This window comes from Glycine max, chromosome 4 (assembly GCF_000004515.6).
Source record: "Glycine max cultivar Williams 82 chromosome 4, Glycine_max_v4.0, whole genome shotgun sequence".
Lineage (NCBI taxonomy): Eukaryota > Viridiplantae > Streptophyta > Magnoliopsida > Fabales > Fabaceae > Glycine > Glycine max.
Genome location: NC_016091.4, coordinates 23,211,349 through 23,227,369, shown reverse-complemented (window position 1 = coordinate 23,227,369; position 16,021 = coordinate 23,211,349). Strand labels below are relative to the sequence as shown.

Genomic DNA, 16,021 nt, shown 5'->3' with positions numbered 1-16,021 from the left:
TTCCCCAAAATAGGCACTATGGTGTCTGTGGAATTTTGTGCCCTGGGCATTGTACCCTAATTCTGCACAAAACAGGCTTTACATAGGCTCTGAATTCGTGACGTTGCCCTTAGCGCCACCCTCGCGCTTAGCGTGGATAAGTGGATTTGGGCTTAGCGCCAGTCGTGCGTTGAGCCTGGCTGAAGACACCTGCCGCGCTTAGCGCAAAGAACTCGCACTTAGCGCATGGCCTTGATGCTGAGCGAATCCAATTGATGTGCCATTACTTTCTCCTATTTCTTAACCCTTTTTGCACCATTTTAGTTACTGATTAGTCTTAATTGTCAAATTAATTAGGCAGTTTTATTATTTGGGCCAATTCAGCTAATTTGATGTTTTTAATCTAATTTCAGGAATTAATGAAGCATTGGGCTTGAATCCAAAATTGGGCTTGGACTTGAAGAGGGCAGACTATTTTATTCTACAAAAATTTATCTTATCTAGACTTTATCTTATCTAGATATTATTCAGATTTGATCTCATCTAGATATTATTTCATCTAGATCTTATCTTATCTTATCTTATCTAGATTTTATTTTATTTTATTTATGGGCTTGGATTTAAAACATATTTGTAAGCTTTGGGGCTGGAAAACTATATAACAGTACCAAGGTTCTAGTTTAGGCCCTTCCCTTCTCCTCTCTTCTCTCTCTCCTTTTTTTTCGTTTTGAGTTTTAGGCTTCTCTTCTTCTTTTAGACATTTTTTCGTTTTGCAATTCAAGTTTTGACTTTTCGTTTTAGCAATAAAAATTCATTCTTCAATCTATAATTTCATTCTCTATTGATTAATGGAAAGCTAAGTCTCCAGCGTTGTTTTTTCTCGAGGATCAAGCACAATTCTCTTTGAGGTTCTATTATTACTGTTAAATTCTGTTCAGTTGTTCCTCTTCACTAAGTACTCTGAAATTGTTGCTATTAATTCATGCATGCTTAGTGCTTGATTAATTGTCTCTGTGCTTAATTTACGTTCATGCTTAATGATCGTTTATGATTAATTGGTGTATGTGTTGCTTAATCACATAATGAATGCCTTATGTTAAATTTAGCTTAGTAATTTAATTTAGGGTTGGATTAAGTGGTTGAACTGATAAAGGATAAACTCTCGTAACCTAGGATAAGAGACTTGCTTGTGAATCAAGGGGAAGCAATGTGTTTTAATTCTGATATTTTCTAATTCACGTCTATTCGCTGTTTAATTTACAAAAGCAAACAACCCCCCATTCGTTACTATTTTCCTACTATCTGTCATGAACATTTGGTGTATCATTGCTCGTTGGGAAATGACCTAGGATCACTTCCTAGTTACTACATTTTAATGTTTATTTGATTCAGGTACGACCTCGATCAAATTTGGCGCCGTTGTCGGGGAGTAGTGTCCAAAGTTTCATAATAGCTAGTGATTCGTGTTCTATGTTTAGTTGTTTTATGCTTTCATGTGTTGTGTTAGTGTCTTGTTATTTTGTTTAGTGTGGTGTTTTGTTTTAGTTTTTTTGTTCAGCGCTTCCCCTGTTTCAATTTTTGTGTTTTGCTGTGAATAGTGCTTTGCGATGGATTTAGCGACCACTTTTGTTGAACTGCAAAGCAGGATAGTAGTGAAAATCCCTTAGCCACGGATTTTAAAGACCACACTTGTTGAATTAATTGTTTTGGTAGCTATAGTTGTTATTTTTGGCTGAATTTTTTTGTGGTCACTTCTTTTGATCCATATTTTGTGGGAAAAATAGCTGGAGCCCTTAGTTTGGTTAGATTTGAAAGTTCCAAAAAAAGTAGCAAATTCGATTTTTGTCAAAACTTCAAACGGCCATAACTTTTGCTCCGTTTATCAGAATCGCTATTATTACATATGTATTTGGGGTAGAAAAAAATTTCTCATGCCGTGGCAGCCCACCATAGGCCGGCTGAGGTCTCCTTCTTCCAAAAATTGCGATTCTGTCAAAAGTGTTTTTATTTTCCAAGTATTATTCCTAAAATTAGCTTCTATAGTTAGACTTTGAATTTTTGTTTGAAATTTTTTGTGCTATCTTCTCATCATTTTATAAGGTTGCTCACAAAATTTCAAGTCATTTGGATATCATTTAATGGTAGCTGTAGTTCAAACCTACATTGTTACTTGCATAAGAAGGCAACTAGTTGTGCATGCTGAATATAGTGTATGACTAGAGGCAATCCATCTAACTTACAACCCTTTGATCCTGAGATAGATAGGACATTTCATTGATTAGTTAGACATCATTTAGTACCTTTTGAGCATTCTGTTATTGGTGATTTTGAGCATTATAATTTTGAACATTCTGAGAACATGGCACAACCTCCACCCTGTGAGAGCACTCTAAGGGAAATGGCTGCACCTGATTTCACCTACGAAAGCTTGTGTATCCAATACTCTAATGAGGATATCCCATATTTTCTTAAAACTGGACTGATCCATTTGCTTCCAAAGTTTCATGGCCTAGCAGGTGAAGACCCGCACAAACATCTTAAAGAATTCCATATTGTTTGCTCCACCATGAAACCCCCAGATGGCCAGGAGGATCACATATTTCTGAAGGCCTTTCCTCATTCTTTAGAGGGAGTGGCAAAGGACTGGCTTTATTACCTTTCTCCACGGTCCATCACGAGCTCGATGACCTAAAGAGAGTATTCTTAAAAAAAAATTTCCCTGCTTCCAGGACCACGACCATTAGAAAGGATATTTCAGGCATTAGACAACTTAGTGGAGAGAGCTTATACGAATATTAGGAGAGATTTAAGAAACTATGTGCCAGTTGCCCTCACCACCAGATTTCTGAGCTGCTTCTCCTCCAATATTTTTATGAAGGACTCAGTAACATGGAGAGCAGTATGATAGATGCTGCCAGTGGTGGAGCCCTTGGAGACATGACCCCTGCGGAAGCCAGGAATTTAATTGAGAAGATGGCTTCCAACTCCCAACAATTTAGTGCCAGAAGTGATGCTATTTTCATTAGAGAAGTGCATGAAGTAGCCATGAATTCATCTTCATCAGTCGAGACTAAGAAGCTTGAAGGTAAACTAGATGCCTTGGTTAACCTGGTAACCCAACTGGCCATGAATCAAAAATCTACACCTGTCACCAGACTCTATGGTTTATGCTCCTCTACCGACCACCACACAGACCTTTGCCCTTCTGTGCAACAATCTGAAGCAATTGAACAGCCTGAAGCTTATGCTGCAAACATCTACAATAGTCCTCCTCAACCTCAGCAGCAAAATCAGCCACAACAGAACAATTATGACCTCTCCAGCAATAGGTTCAATCCCGGGTGGAGGAATCATCCCAACCTTAGATGGTCGAATCCTTCACAACAGTAGCAACAACAACAACAACCTTATTTTCAAAATGCTACTAGCACAAGCAGACCATACGTTCCTCCACCAATCTAGCAGCAACAATAACAACAACCCCAGAAACAGCAAAAAGTTGAGGCTCCTCCGCAACCTTCCCTTGAAGAACTTGTGAGGCAAATGACTATGCAAAACATGCAGTTTCAACAAGAGACCAGAGCCTCCATTCAGAGCTTAACTAATCAGATAGGACAATTGGCTACACAGTTAAATCAACAATAGTCCTAGAATTCTGACAGATTACCTTCTCAATCTGTCCAGAATCCCAAAAATGTGAGTGCTATTACATTGAGGTCGAGAAAGCAGTGTCAAGGACCTCAACCAGTAGAATCTTCCACATCCGCAAATGAACCTGCCCAACTTCACTCTACTCCAGAAAAAGATGATGACAAAAATTTAAAGAGTAAGTTACCTAACAATTTCTATGCAGGTGAATCTTCCACTAGTAATTCTGATTTACAGAAGTAGCATATCCCTCTTCCATTACCTCCAAGAGCAATTTCCAACAAAAAAATGGAAGAGGCAGAGAAGGAGATCTTTTTGTATTTCGTGTTGAAATAATTGAGCATATTGCTGATGAATACATGACTGATCTTCATTCTAATTTGCATGCCTGTCACTCTTCATGCATTGAATCTGAATTTGTACTTGATCATATGTCTGAATTTGATGCTGAGAATGAATCTGAATTTGATATTGATTACATGTCTAGTGATGTTTTACCTCTTGAGATTGATTTTATAGTCAGATAGAACTAACCATGTTTCAGGAAGTACACATACCTTTGACTTTCTTTATGAGGTACAGGCTGAGAAACCATCTCTTTCTACCACTATCCAGCCACCCACACCAGAATTGAAGCCTCTGCCATCAAATTTAAAATATGCTTACTTGGATGATAGCAAAAGTTTTCCAGTAATTATATCTGCCTCCCTTGCTGATGAGCAAGATGAGAAGCTGCTATCAGTTCTCAAGAAGCATAAGAAGGCTATATGCTGGACCCTGGCGGACATTCCTGTTATTAGCCTATCCACATGTATGCATCAGATAAATTTAGAGGATGGAGCTAAACCAGTAAGACAGCCACAGAAAAGACTGAACCCGGTAATTCTTGATGTAGTGAAGAAGGAGGTAACCAAGCTTTTGCAAGCTGGAATCATTTATCCTATCTCCGACAGCCAATGGGTGAGTCCCGTCTAGGTAGTCCCAAAGAAAACCGGCCTCACCGTGATAAAAAATGAGAAGGAGGAGCTGATTCCTACTCGGGTGCAGAACAGTTGGAGAGTCTACATTGACTATAGGAGGCTAAACCAGGTTACCAAAAAGGACACTTTTCCACTGCCATTCATTGATCAGATGCTTGAACGCCTGGCAGGTAAATCTCACTAGTGTTTCCTTGATGGTTTTTCCGGTTATATGCAAATCACTATTGCTCCTGAGGATCAGGAAGAGACCACGTTCACCTGCCCCTTCGACACTTTTGCCTATAGGAGGATGCCTTTCAGCCTGTGCAATGCCCCTGGTACCTTCCAGGGGTGCATGATTAGTATTTTCAGTAATTTTTTAGAAAATTGCATAGAGGTGTTTATGGATGATTTCACTGTATATGGATCATCTTTTGATATTTGTTTGGATAGTTTGAAAAGGTTTTGAATAGATGCATTGAAACTAACCTTGTTCTAAATTTTGAAAAATGTCATTTTATGGTTGAGCAAGATATAGTTTTAGGCCACATTATTTCCAATAAGGGCATTGAAGTAGATCCTGCAAAAATTTCTATTATTTCACAATTGCCTTACCCCTCTTGCGTGCGAGAGGTGCGATCTTTTCTTGGTCATGCAGGATTCTACAGGCACTTTATAAGAGATTTTGGCAAAGTAGCCCTTCCACTATCCAACTTGTTGCAAAAGGAGGTGGATTTTGACTTTAATGATAAATGCAAAGAGGCTTTTGATTGCCTTAAAAGAGCACTGACTACCACCCCCATCATCTAGGCACCCAATTGGACAGCCCTTTTTGAGCTTATGTGTGATGCATCAAATTATGCATTGGGGGCTGTCCTTGCTCAGAAAATTGATAAATTGCCTTGGGTGATATATTATGCTTCTAGGACTTTAGATGCTGCCCAAGCTAATTATACTACTACTGAGAAAGAGCTACTAGCCATAGTTTTTGCTCTTGAAAAATTTCGTTCTTATTTGCTTGGTACTCACATTATTGTTTATACTGACCATGCAGCTTTAAAGTACTTGTTGAAGAAGGCTGATTCAAAGCCTAGGTTGATCCGATGGATGCTCTGGCTCCAAGAATTTGACTTGGAGATCCATGATAGGAGCGGAGCACAAAATTTAGTTGCTGATCATTTGAGTCAGATCGAACATGTGTTTGATGAGGATTCACCCATTCGGGATGATTTCCCGGATGATCATTTATATATATTGTATAGTATTTCTGATTCTCTTTCTACTCCCTGGTTTGCTAAGATTGTCAATTATTTAGTTGCTTCTGTTTTTCCTCCCTTAGCATCTAATGCTCAAAAAGATAAAATTAAAAGTGATGCTATGCATTTTATTTGGGATGACCCCTACTTGTGGAAATTGTGCAGCGATCAGGTCATTAGACAATGCATTCCAGATCATGAGACTGACTCAGTCCTGCAGTTCTGTCATTCTTCCACATCGGGAGGTCATTTGGGTGTTCAAAGGACAGCTCGCAAAGTGCTTGACTGTGGCTTTTATTGGCCCACCATCTTCAAAGATGCGTGGAAGATTTGTAGCACTTGTGAGCAGTGTCAAAGAGCAGGAAGTGCACTTACATGGCGACAACAAATGCCTTAGTGTCGCAACCAACCCTTCGGCGGGAGGGCGACGCGTGACTCCCGGGATGCGTGTTCCACGAAAGGAATACGCGCGGAGTCGCCACCAACGTTTATTTGAGGAAAACGTCGGAAAAACCGGAAAAGACGCGATCTACGAACTTTTAAGTAAAAGGTTCGGGAGTTGTATTTACGCACGGGGAAGGTATTAGCACCCCACACGTCCGTCACAAGGGACGGCAGCCTTTAATCGAATGTGCAAACATGACTTTGATTTTTATGTTCCCTTTTATGTCCTTATATCCTTTATACCCTTTTTATATTTTTTCTCTTTTTGTGGTTGACAAGGGTGTTTCCCTTTGCTCCTACGTATTCCTCAATTTGGGATGAGAAAATCAGACCTACGTAGTTCTTTCTTATCAAGTGATTCTTTTTTTACTTTAAGAGGTGATCATTTTAAGGCGTTGGACCTTTGAAAATGATCCATTTTACTTAGTGAGAAATTGAAATGAAAAACTTCAAAAAAACCTATTTTTGTGGACGAGCTTGACTAGGCGAGTTTGATTTTAGCCTTAGTTTCACCTTAGTTATTAGTCAATTCAATTAAGAATGAGAAATCCCAAAGAGAAAATGTCCGATTGATTTTCCGCTTTATTTTACTAAAAGATGTTTTTTTTTATTATTATATTATTTTTTACCTCTTTTTGATTTCCAACGTGGTTACGGCACGACCGAACGGTCGGAATTCATTTTAACCGAAGTTAACGGATAATACATTTCAAACGTTCGGTGGAAATTTATTTTATTTTTAAGTTAAGCGAGAAATGACTTAAGTAAAATGGCTTAAGCACGTCAACAGGGGGTATAAAAAGTAAATGAAATGAGAATAAAAATACACGAAACACAATGTGGACCACCATGGGTACATAGAATGAATCGAAAAGCTTGGTTCGAGGTACTTACCCGTTGAAGATCGAAGAACGATGAAGAACGAATGAAGAACGTCGAAGAACGGTTGAAACCTTTGCGAAATTCTTCACGGAAAACGTTACGGAAACGTTTCGGAAGCGCCTCGGCTTAGATTTTCTTCACGAAAACAATTTTTCCAAGCAAATTCGAAAGAGAGAGAAGTGCCTAAGGGGCTGAACCCTTTTCTTCTTCACTTCCTCCCCTATTTATAGAAAAATAGGGGAGGTGGTTGCCGCCCAGCTCGCCCAGGCGAGCTCAGCTCGCCCAGGCGAGCCAGGTTGCTTCCTCCAGAAGCAACAGCCTTCTGGAGGAATATTCTGGAGGGCCCAAGTGGGCCTGGGTGCTATTTGCACCCCCATTTTTACTAAGTATACCCCCTCTGCTTTTTTTTGTGATTCTTTTTTCGTAAAGTTACAGAAACTTTTGAATTTCGTAACGATACTTGTTTTCTTTCCGTAATGTTTACGGAACCTTGTGGATTACATAATCATACCTTTTTTGACTTACGGAATGTTACGGAACCTCACTTAATTATGCAACGATGCTTCCATTTGATTTCCGGTGTGTCACGGAAACTTACGGATTGTGCATCAATATTTTTTGGTTTTCCGGCATGTCCTGGAATTTCACAAATTGCCTAATGATGGGTGCCAAGCACCTCACAAGGACCAAAGAAAGGTCGCATGTCATCAAGCAAAGGTCCCCGGACGAAATTAGGGTATGACAGTTGCCCCTCTTTACTTGTCTTTTATTGGAGATAAAAGGAAACTAAAGATAAGACACTAATTTCGTTCCTCTCGATTTGACGAGAGTCGCGGGTGACCATAAAATCTCCACATGCAAATGACTTGTTGTTCCCGGAATTTCACAAATTGCCTAATGATGGGTGCCAAGCACCTCACAAGGACCAAAGAAAGGTCGCATGTCATCAAGCAAAGGTCCCCGGACGAAATTAGGGTATGACACTAGTTTCGTTCCTCTCGGTTGACGAGAGTCGTGGGTGACCATAAAATTTCCGCATGTAAATGACTTGTTGTTCCTGGAGGAACAAAAGGTGCAGAAGACTATGTCAGTCTCTGCATGCTATCAAGCGTTCTGTCTTACAGATAGCAAAAGAATGTTTATACGGATAACCACTCGGGTATTTCCGCCCGTCAGCATGACTCAAAAGTCAGTATGACAGATCTTGTAAGTGCGGAAGATGATGTAAATCTCCGCGTGTCAATGGGCTTGTCGGCCGCGATTGACGAAGGGTGCAGAATGACCAAATTTTGTCTCTGCGTGCCATCGGACACGACTGTGTCTGAATGGCAAAGGGGTGCGGAATGACCAAATTTTGTCTCCGCATGTCATCGGGCCCGCCGCCTCTGGATGACAAAGAGTGCAGAATGACCAATTTTTGTCTCTGCGCGCCATCGGACACGGCTGTGTCTGAATGGCAAAGGGGTGCGGAATGACCAAATTTTGTCTCCGCGTGTCATCGGGCCCGCCGCCTCTGGATGACAAAGGGTGCAGAATGACCAATTTTGTCTCTGCGCGCCATCGGACACGACTGTGTCTGAATGGCAAAGGGGTGCAGAATGATCAAATTTTGTCTCCACATGTCACATGACCTCAGGGTCAATATGACAGATCTTGTGGGGCGGCCGACAAAAGCAATGCTTTTGCTCCTACGTATCCTCCAATGAGGAACTCAGACCTACGTAGTTCTAGATAACTTGTGAGACTTGAAAAAGTCTCGACCGGAAGATGTTGACATCTCCGGAAAGGGTGCAAATGACCACACTGGCCTTTGCTCATCAATCACACTTGGGGTCACTGAATGACGAGGTGCGGATAACCGTAAGGTGTCTCCGCGGGTTACCAGCTCTTGGGTCATGACAGCAAAAAGCGGTGTGGTCGACAAAAGCGAGGCTCTTGCTCCTACGTATCCTCCAATGAGGAACTCAGACGTAGTTCTGGATAACTTGTGAGACTTGAAAAAGTCTCGGTGTTTTCTCCACTAAAATGCAAACATGCTTTAGCAAAGAGACAAATATTCCAACTTAGAGCAACATATGCCTTTTTGAGTGAAAAACAATGCGTCTACCGGGGAAGGAGAGTATGCTGATGAAATTTTCTCATAACCATAAATGAGATTTTGGATGTTTAGCATTTCGTTTCTAAATGACCATTTAGAGGAAACACTGGGTTCGACAAAAATAGAAGAAATCCACTCAAAGTGTATCAATCTCGCACAGGTAAGTGTTTTATCCTAATTTCGAACCATAGATATGTCATGACTTGATTTTACAAATCATTTCCTATCAAATCAAAGATTACATGCGTGATCATGGATCAATAGGACTTCCCTTGGAAACGGGTTCTTTTGGTGGGTTTTCGGCTTTTGACCTCTTCTTTTTTTTGGCCCTTTTTTGGCTTTTTTCCTTTTTTGTTTTGGTTTAGTGCAGGGCGAAAAAGTCGCTAGCACACAAGATTTTGGTTGGCAATTAAAGGGAGAAGACCACTTTAGGTCATGGTTTCCTTTCCTTCTTTTTGTTCATTTGGTGACAATTCTGTATTGTTCAGATATTGTCCGGTCCAAAGACCTCTCAGTACATTTCTTCTGGTTTCTCTGACCAGGATCTTTCTTCTTTTTTACTTCTCTTTTTTTTTCTTTCTCCCATTCTTTGATTGGGAATTTTCTTTCTTTTCTTTTTTCTTTCTCCCACTCTTTGATTGGGAATTTCCTTTCCTCTTCTTTTCTTTCTCTTTGATTGGAAATTTCTTTTCCCTCTTTTTTGCTTCCGAGGGTAAGGATTGACATTCTCACCCTGGGTCAAGGTTTATGGTGAGTCAGGATTTTGGCTCAAGACTTGTAGAATGGCTAGACACGATACATGTCAGGGTTTGGTTTGGTTCAAGGATAAAAGGGATGCCCCACATTATTTCCATGACACAAATGCAAAAATGATGATTTGGAAACTTCATGCAAAACTGGTCATGCATGCACCTATGTGGACACTCAAGTGTCAAATTTTTATGGTCATGTGATGCTAGGGCTCAGGATTCATTTCCTCTATTTTAGTCAACCCAATGTTTCCAAAATATGTTCTTTTATCAATTTGTGCATTCATCCAAGTCCATTTTGGGCGTCCGGGAAAATTTTCACAGCATTCACCCTTCAGGTGTACACACACATTTTCCAAAAATTGGTTATGATCAGTGAATTTTTTTTCAAAGAAAAGTTGGAAATCATCTCTTTTCATAAGCATGTCGGTTTTTCAGCTAGACAACTTATTTTTCTTTTTCCATCTTTTTTCTTACTTGCTTTCTTTTTCCTTATTTGCTCTCTTTTTTTTTACTTGCTCTCTTCTTTTCTCATTTGCTTTTTTTTTTCATTTTTATTTTTTATTTTTATCATGATTTTTGTTTATTTTACATATATACTTTTTTGACGATGTTCCTAAACGAAGAACCCTACACGGTTCCAAAATTTCAAACATCATTGATAATAATGATATAAACACTAACGCAACAATCCAAACAAAAATGTATGCGTTGTACAAATGATAATCGAAACAACAAAAACAAACATTAGTCTCTCAAGTCAAAATAATAACATAACATGAAAATGATAAAAGAAATATGAAAGAAAACATGAATCTTGGGGATCTCCCAGTCATGTATCTCCACTCCCTCCCAAGAAGTCAAGCAAATCGGCCATCTCCTCGTCCTCGTGGGCCTCTTCTCCATCGCCGGGAGCTTCTGGGGGTGCCTCTCCTGCTTGGGCCTCGGGCCAATCTCCGGGCCATGCAACCTCTGCCCTGAACTGGTCTGGAGTAGGGCATGAAAAAGAAGCGAAGCCCTGGCTCTGCATGCTGAGGCTCATCTGGTACAGACAATCATGGGTCTGTACATGTGCTCGGTGGTTGGCCGCCTGCTGGCGAACCAAATGCCGTAAATACTGCTCCATGTCAAATGCCCCAGCCTGGCCAGCCTGATGAGGTGGTGGTGGCGCGTCTGCGGCCTGTGGAGCATCACCCTGAGCCTGTCTCTGGGTACAGTACTTCTCAATAAAAGCTCGGGTGATGGGCGGCCGAATTACCTTGGTAGGTGCAACGGGGACTCCAAACGACTGGCAGAGTCCTGTGATCAACGAGGGAAATCCCGCCCTGTTGGACTTATCTGGGTCCAAAGGGTGCCTGGTAGGCGCCATACCTGCAAAAATATAGATGGCATCAGCGATCAACTGAGCCACATGGACGCTCATCCGCGTCAGGATGGCGTACACCAGTTGACACTTCGGCAGGGGGAGGTCGGAATTATGGTCGCTGGGCAAGATGTTGCTGAGCAGCAACGTCATCCATATCTGGGTCAGGGTGGTCATGTTGGTGCACATGATTCGCACTCGCCTCCCTGTAGCAGTCCGGGCAAAATCCTGCCCCGGTATACATAGCAGCTGGGCGATGGCCTCCTCATCGAACCCATCAGACCGGTTCCTCCTCTGGCCATACTCGCATTCCTGGCCCTCTTCCAACACCAACGGATATCCCAGGAGCTGGCTGATAGCGTCGGCATCAAACGGGATCCACTGACCCCTTACCCAGGATCTCATGTCACGCACGCCCTCCTCTGTTGGCCAAGCATTGGCATAAAACTCAAGGACTATTTCTGGATCGAACTTGGCCATGGGAGTAACCAGTGATGTCCACCGCCGGCGCCCTATTTCCTCCTGGAAATCAGTATACTCGTCGTCCCTGAGCTGGACGCGTCGCTCCCAGAGAAATGACCATCCCTTGATGGCCTCGAAGCGTTGCTGGTGTACAGCGCTCCTAAAGCGGTGACTGTCATACTCCGGAGCGGAACTAGTTCCTTCGGCCGCCTTGTCCTTCCTGGACCTCTTTGAGGCAAGCTTCCTCGGGGCCATTCCTGCGAAGGCAAACATTTGGAAAGTTAGTTTTACCAAGAAATGCTACCCTTAAAACAAAAATGGCATACAAACCCCTCCAATAAATACAAACATCAATGTAAATTTAGAGCAAGCTTATGCGCATACTTCTTTACGAATGTTCACTTGCACAAGACATTCTATTAACTAAGAAAAATGCACCCATATACAATCAAGGCACCTTTGTTACCTAGATTATTTACATGTACTTCCAAGGTGTATTTGTTACCTACATCACACGCATTTCCTTTGCTAAATTTACATACATGCATACTCAAAGCACTTTGGCTATCAAAAATTGCATACGTGCACATTCTGGTATTTCTAATACCTATACATACACAAACTTCATGATGAATCTTGACTATCTACACAATAAGGTGCTACATTTCATGCTCTTTTCAAGTGTTTTTTTTTTACTACCTAAAGCCGCATGCAAATTCAAGTATATTTTCTTTTGCCGACTAAAATTGTATTCAAATTAAAAGGTATTTTTGTAAGGTATTTTCTTTACATAACATGCAACATATATATATTTTTTGTGAGACATTTTGACTACCAAAAATTATATGTACATACATCCAAGTATTTTGCTACCATATCCAAAGTGTAAATTGCCAAAGGTATTTTGCTACCTATTCTAAACCTACACATTTATGATGAGCAAAATTCCTAACCATCCAGGCGTAGGGAAATTATTGTAGCGTGGCCCATAGCTGATTGCTGGCCAAAAAGGGTGATCGAGGCCGTACCCGAATCAAATAAACATGAAAATGCAGTAACTAGGAAGTGATCCTAGGTCGTTTCCCAACGAGCAGTGACAAGCCAAATGTTCATAATATACTTGCAGTAACAGTAACGATGGGGGGGGGGGTTTGGTTGTTTGGTAATTAAAGAGCAGACAAATAAAATGGAATACGAAACTACTAATATTAAGAACGGGTTGTTTCCTCTGATTCAGAAGCCACTCTCTTATCCTGGGTTATGGAGAATTCGTCCCTAACAGTCAACCACTTAATCCAACCCTATTTCAATTTACTAAGCGAAAATCAACTTAGGGTTTTCAATACATGATTAGGCAACACATACACCAGTTAGCCCTTCGTCCATTAAGCATGAACGCAAGTTAGGCTCAGAGGCAATTAATCGAACACGAAGCGTGCACTGATTAATATTCACGAAATTGGGATAACTGGTGAAGGGAAAACTGCCAGGAAACCACATTACAAACGAAACCTCAAAGAAAGTTGGGCTTCGTCCTCAAAAGGAAACAACACCAGAAAATCTAGCCTTCTATGGATTCAAACAGAGAACGCAATTGAAACATGAAGCAGAAACGTAAATGAACGGAAACTTAAATGAACAGAAACGTAAACAAACAGAAATGTAAAATGGAACAGAAACGTAAATGAGAGTAGAAGAAGAAACAAGAACGAAATTGTAATTAGAAGCAGAAAACGTAAAATTGCATTACGAACTCAGAAACGTCAAAACAGAAAAACGAAAACCCTAAAACCAAGCTCTGAATAATGAATAGCATAATAGAATAGAATGCCCTGCACGAATCCCAAGGCAGCTATTTAAAAAGAGTCACTCAAAGTCACTGGGCCCTATTACAATACTCTGGCCCAAAACGAAATAAACACTGAACAACATAAAATAAAATTGCGAAATTTCCTAATTAGAAATTAACTAAGGTAAGCGCTTCTTTATTTGCCCTCTTCAAGTCCACAACCAAAATCCGGATTAAGCCCAATGTTTCATTAATTCCTGAAATTAGATTAAAAACATCAAATTAGCTAAATGAGCCCAAATAATAAAACTGCCTAATTAATTGACAATTAAGACCAATCAATAATTAAAATGGTGCAAAAAGGGTTTAGGAAATAGAAGAAAATGATGGCACATCAAAACCCCCCATACTTAGCCTTTTGCACTCCTGGGCAAAATGAAACAAAGAACAAAATCCAAGGATATGAAAGGGAGACAAACAAAAACATTCACATATTTCTCAATGAACATCAAGGAATGAAAGGAATGGGTAACATCTAACATAAGGAGATCCAAAAAGTCAAGACATTCATGAAAATCATCCAAGCAACCCAATCATGGCAAAATAGTTAATCAGCTCAAGAATGAAAAGTGATAAAGCCTCACAAGATATACACTCTATCTCTCAAGTGTCTAGGCTACTATTTACCCTCAAAGCACCCATGAAAGCAAACACCACATAAACTTGGCAAGATTCTAAAATTGACAATCAACCCATAAACACAAGCACATGAGGATCAAAAGGTCTTTTAAGGTTGTAATGGGGCCAAGGACAAGGTATGGAGAAATATGGAATAAGTGGCTAAATCCCAAAGGAATAGAGGAGCAAAGGGGAATAAGTGCATATTAAAAAAAAATAAGAAAATATAAAGAAGTAAAGATAAAAATTAAACATGAAGAGTAGAACCAAGAGTTTCATCATTCTTGTGCCATTTAAGATCTTATTCACTCAACTTTATTGCTTTTCTTTTTCTTTTTCTTTTTCTTTTTTCGAATTTTTTTTCGATTTATTTTTTTTTTTTTTTACTCTTTGGCCTTTGAGAAACAACATTTCATTCAGCATGTCCAACATTTAACCAATATACAATGTACATCAAGTATGGCCCAAAATACATCATGAAGCATAGCCAACAAAACAAGTTGTCCAATGAAACAAAAACCCCCCACACTTATTCCCAAAACAATTCCAAAGCTCCAAAATTCCTTAAGGATATGGTAATATCATGGTTTTTCACTTAAGGCTTGTAGTGAGCTTCAAAACAAGGAAAGGGAAACAAGGCTCAAAAGGGCTATCAAAGGAATTAATTCAAGGTAAGTCCATTTGGCTAGAAGCTTATAAGAACAAAATTGCCTTAATCATTTCCAAATATGCATGTGAATTAGGACGCATCAACAAGAATCAAGCCAAGGCTATTGTGCAAGCAATCAATGGGGCAAAACACACCAAATGATTATAATGATGGATGGCTCAAATTCTCACAAAGGTAAAATCATCACTTTCAAATTGAGCTTTCAAAACTATCATGACATGTAGAGAAGAATCAAGGATTTCAAGTCACAAAATGTCAAGAACTTTTATTTTCAAAACAATTACCCATTTCTTGAACATATCCAATAATTCAAAGAAAAACATGCAAAGTCGTACGTGCACATGAAATTGACCCAAAATATTAAACTGAAAATCCGACGAAACTAACAACATTAACAAATTAACACAACTAACAAATTAACAAAACCAACAAAACTAGCAAAACCAAAGAACACTCCCCCCCCATACTTAAACAACACATTGTCCTCAATGTAGCACAATTAAAAGATTAAAAACAATTAAATCATCAAAGAGAATCGGACAAGTGTAATAAAAGCAAAGAAGGAGATAGGAAAAGAAAAACTCCCTAAGTCATGGTGGAGGAAGAGTAGGGTGGAGTAAGGAAGTCTCTTCCACCACTATGTCCACTAAAGAAGGGTTCGTGAGGAATGGCTTAAGTCGATGTCCGTTGACCTTGAAGCTCTTGTTTGTGGAGTCGCTTTTGATCTCAACTGTACCATAAGGAAAAACATTAGTAACAACAAAAGGACCAATCCACTTAGACCTCAACTTACCACTCATGAGTCCAAGCCTAGAATTATACAATAACACTTTTTGCCCAACCACGAAGTCTTTTTTAACTATCATGCTATCATGGAACTTCTTGGTCTTTTCTTTGTAGAACTTGGCATTCTCGTAGGCTTCTAGGCGGATTTCATCTAACTCACTCAGTTGCAGCTTCCTTTCCTCGCCAGCTTGATCCATAGAGAAGTTGCAAGTCTTCACTGCCCAGTATGCTTTGTGCTCAATTTCCACTGGAAGATGA

General features: G+C 40.1%; 1 non-coding gene and 1 pseudogene across 1 annotated transcript; one reads left to right on the top strand and one right to left on the bottom strand.

The window, feature by feature from the left end:
* LOC106798522 (uncharacterized) overlaps positions 1–16,021 on the top strand; it is a 221,451-nt pseudogene that overhangs the window by 146,854 nt on the left and 58,576 nt on the right.
* Positions 2,716–2,822, bottom strand: LOC113001500 (small nucleolar RNA R71). The gene has a single exon (XR_003266895.1). It is a non-coding gene; the product is annotated as a small nucleolar RNA R71 (small nucleolar RNA).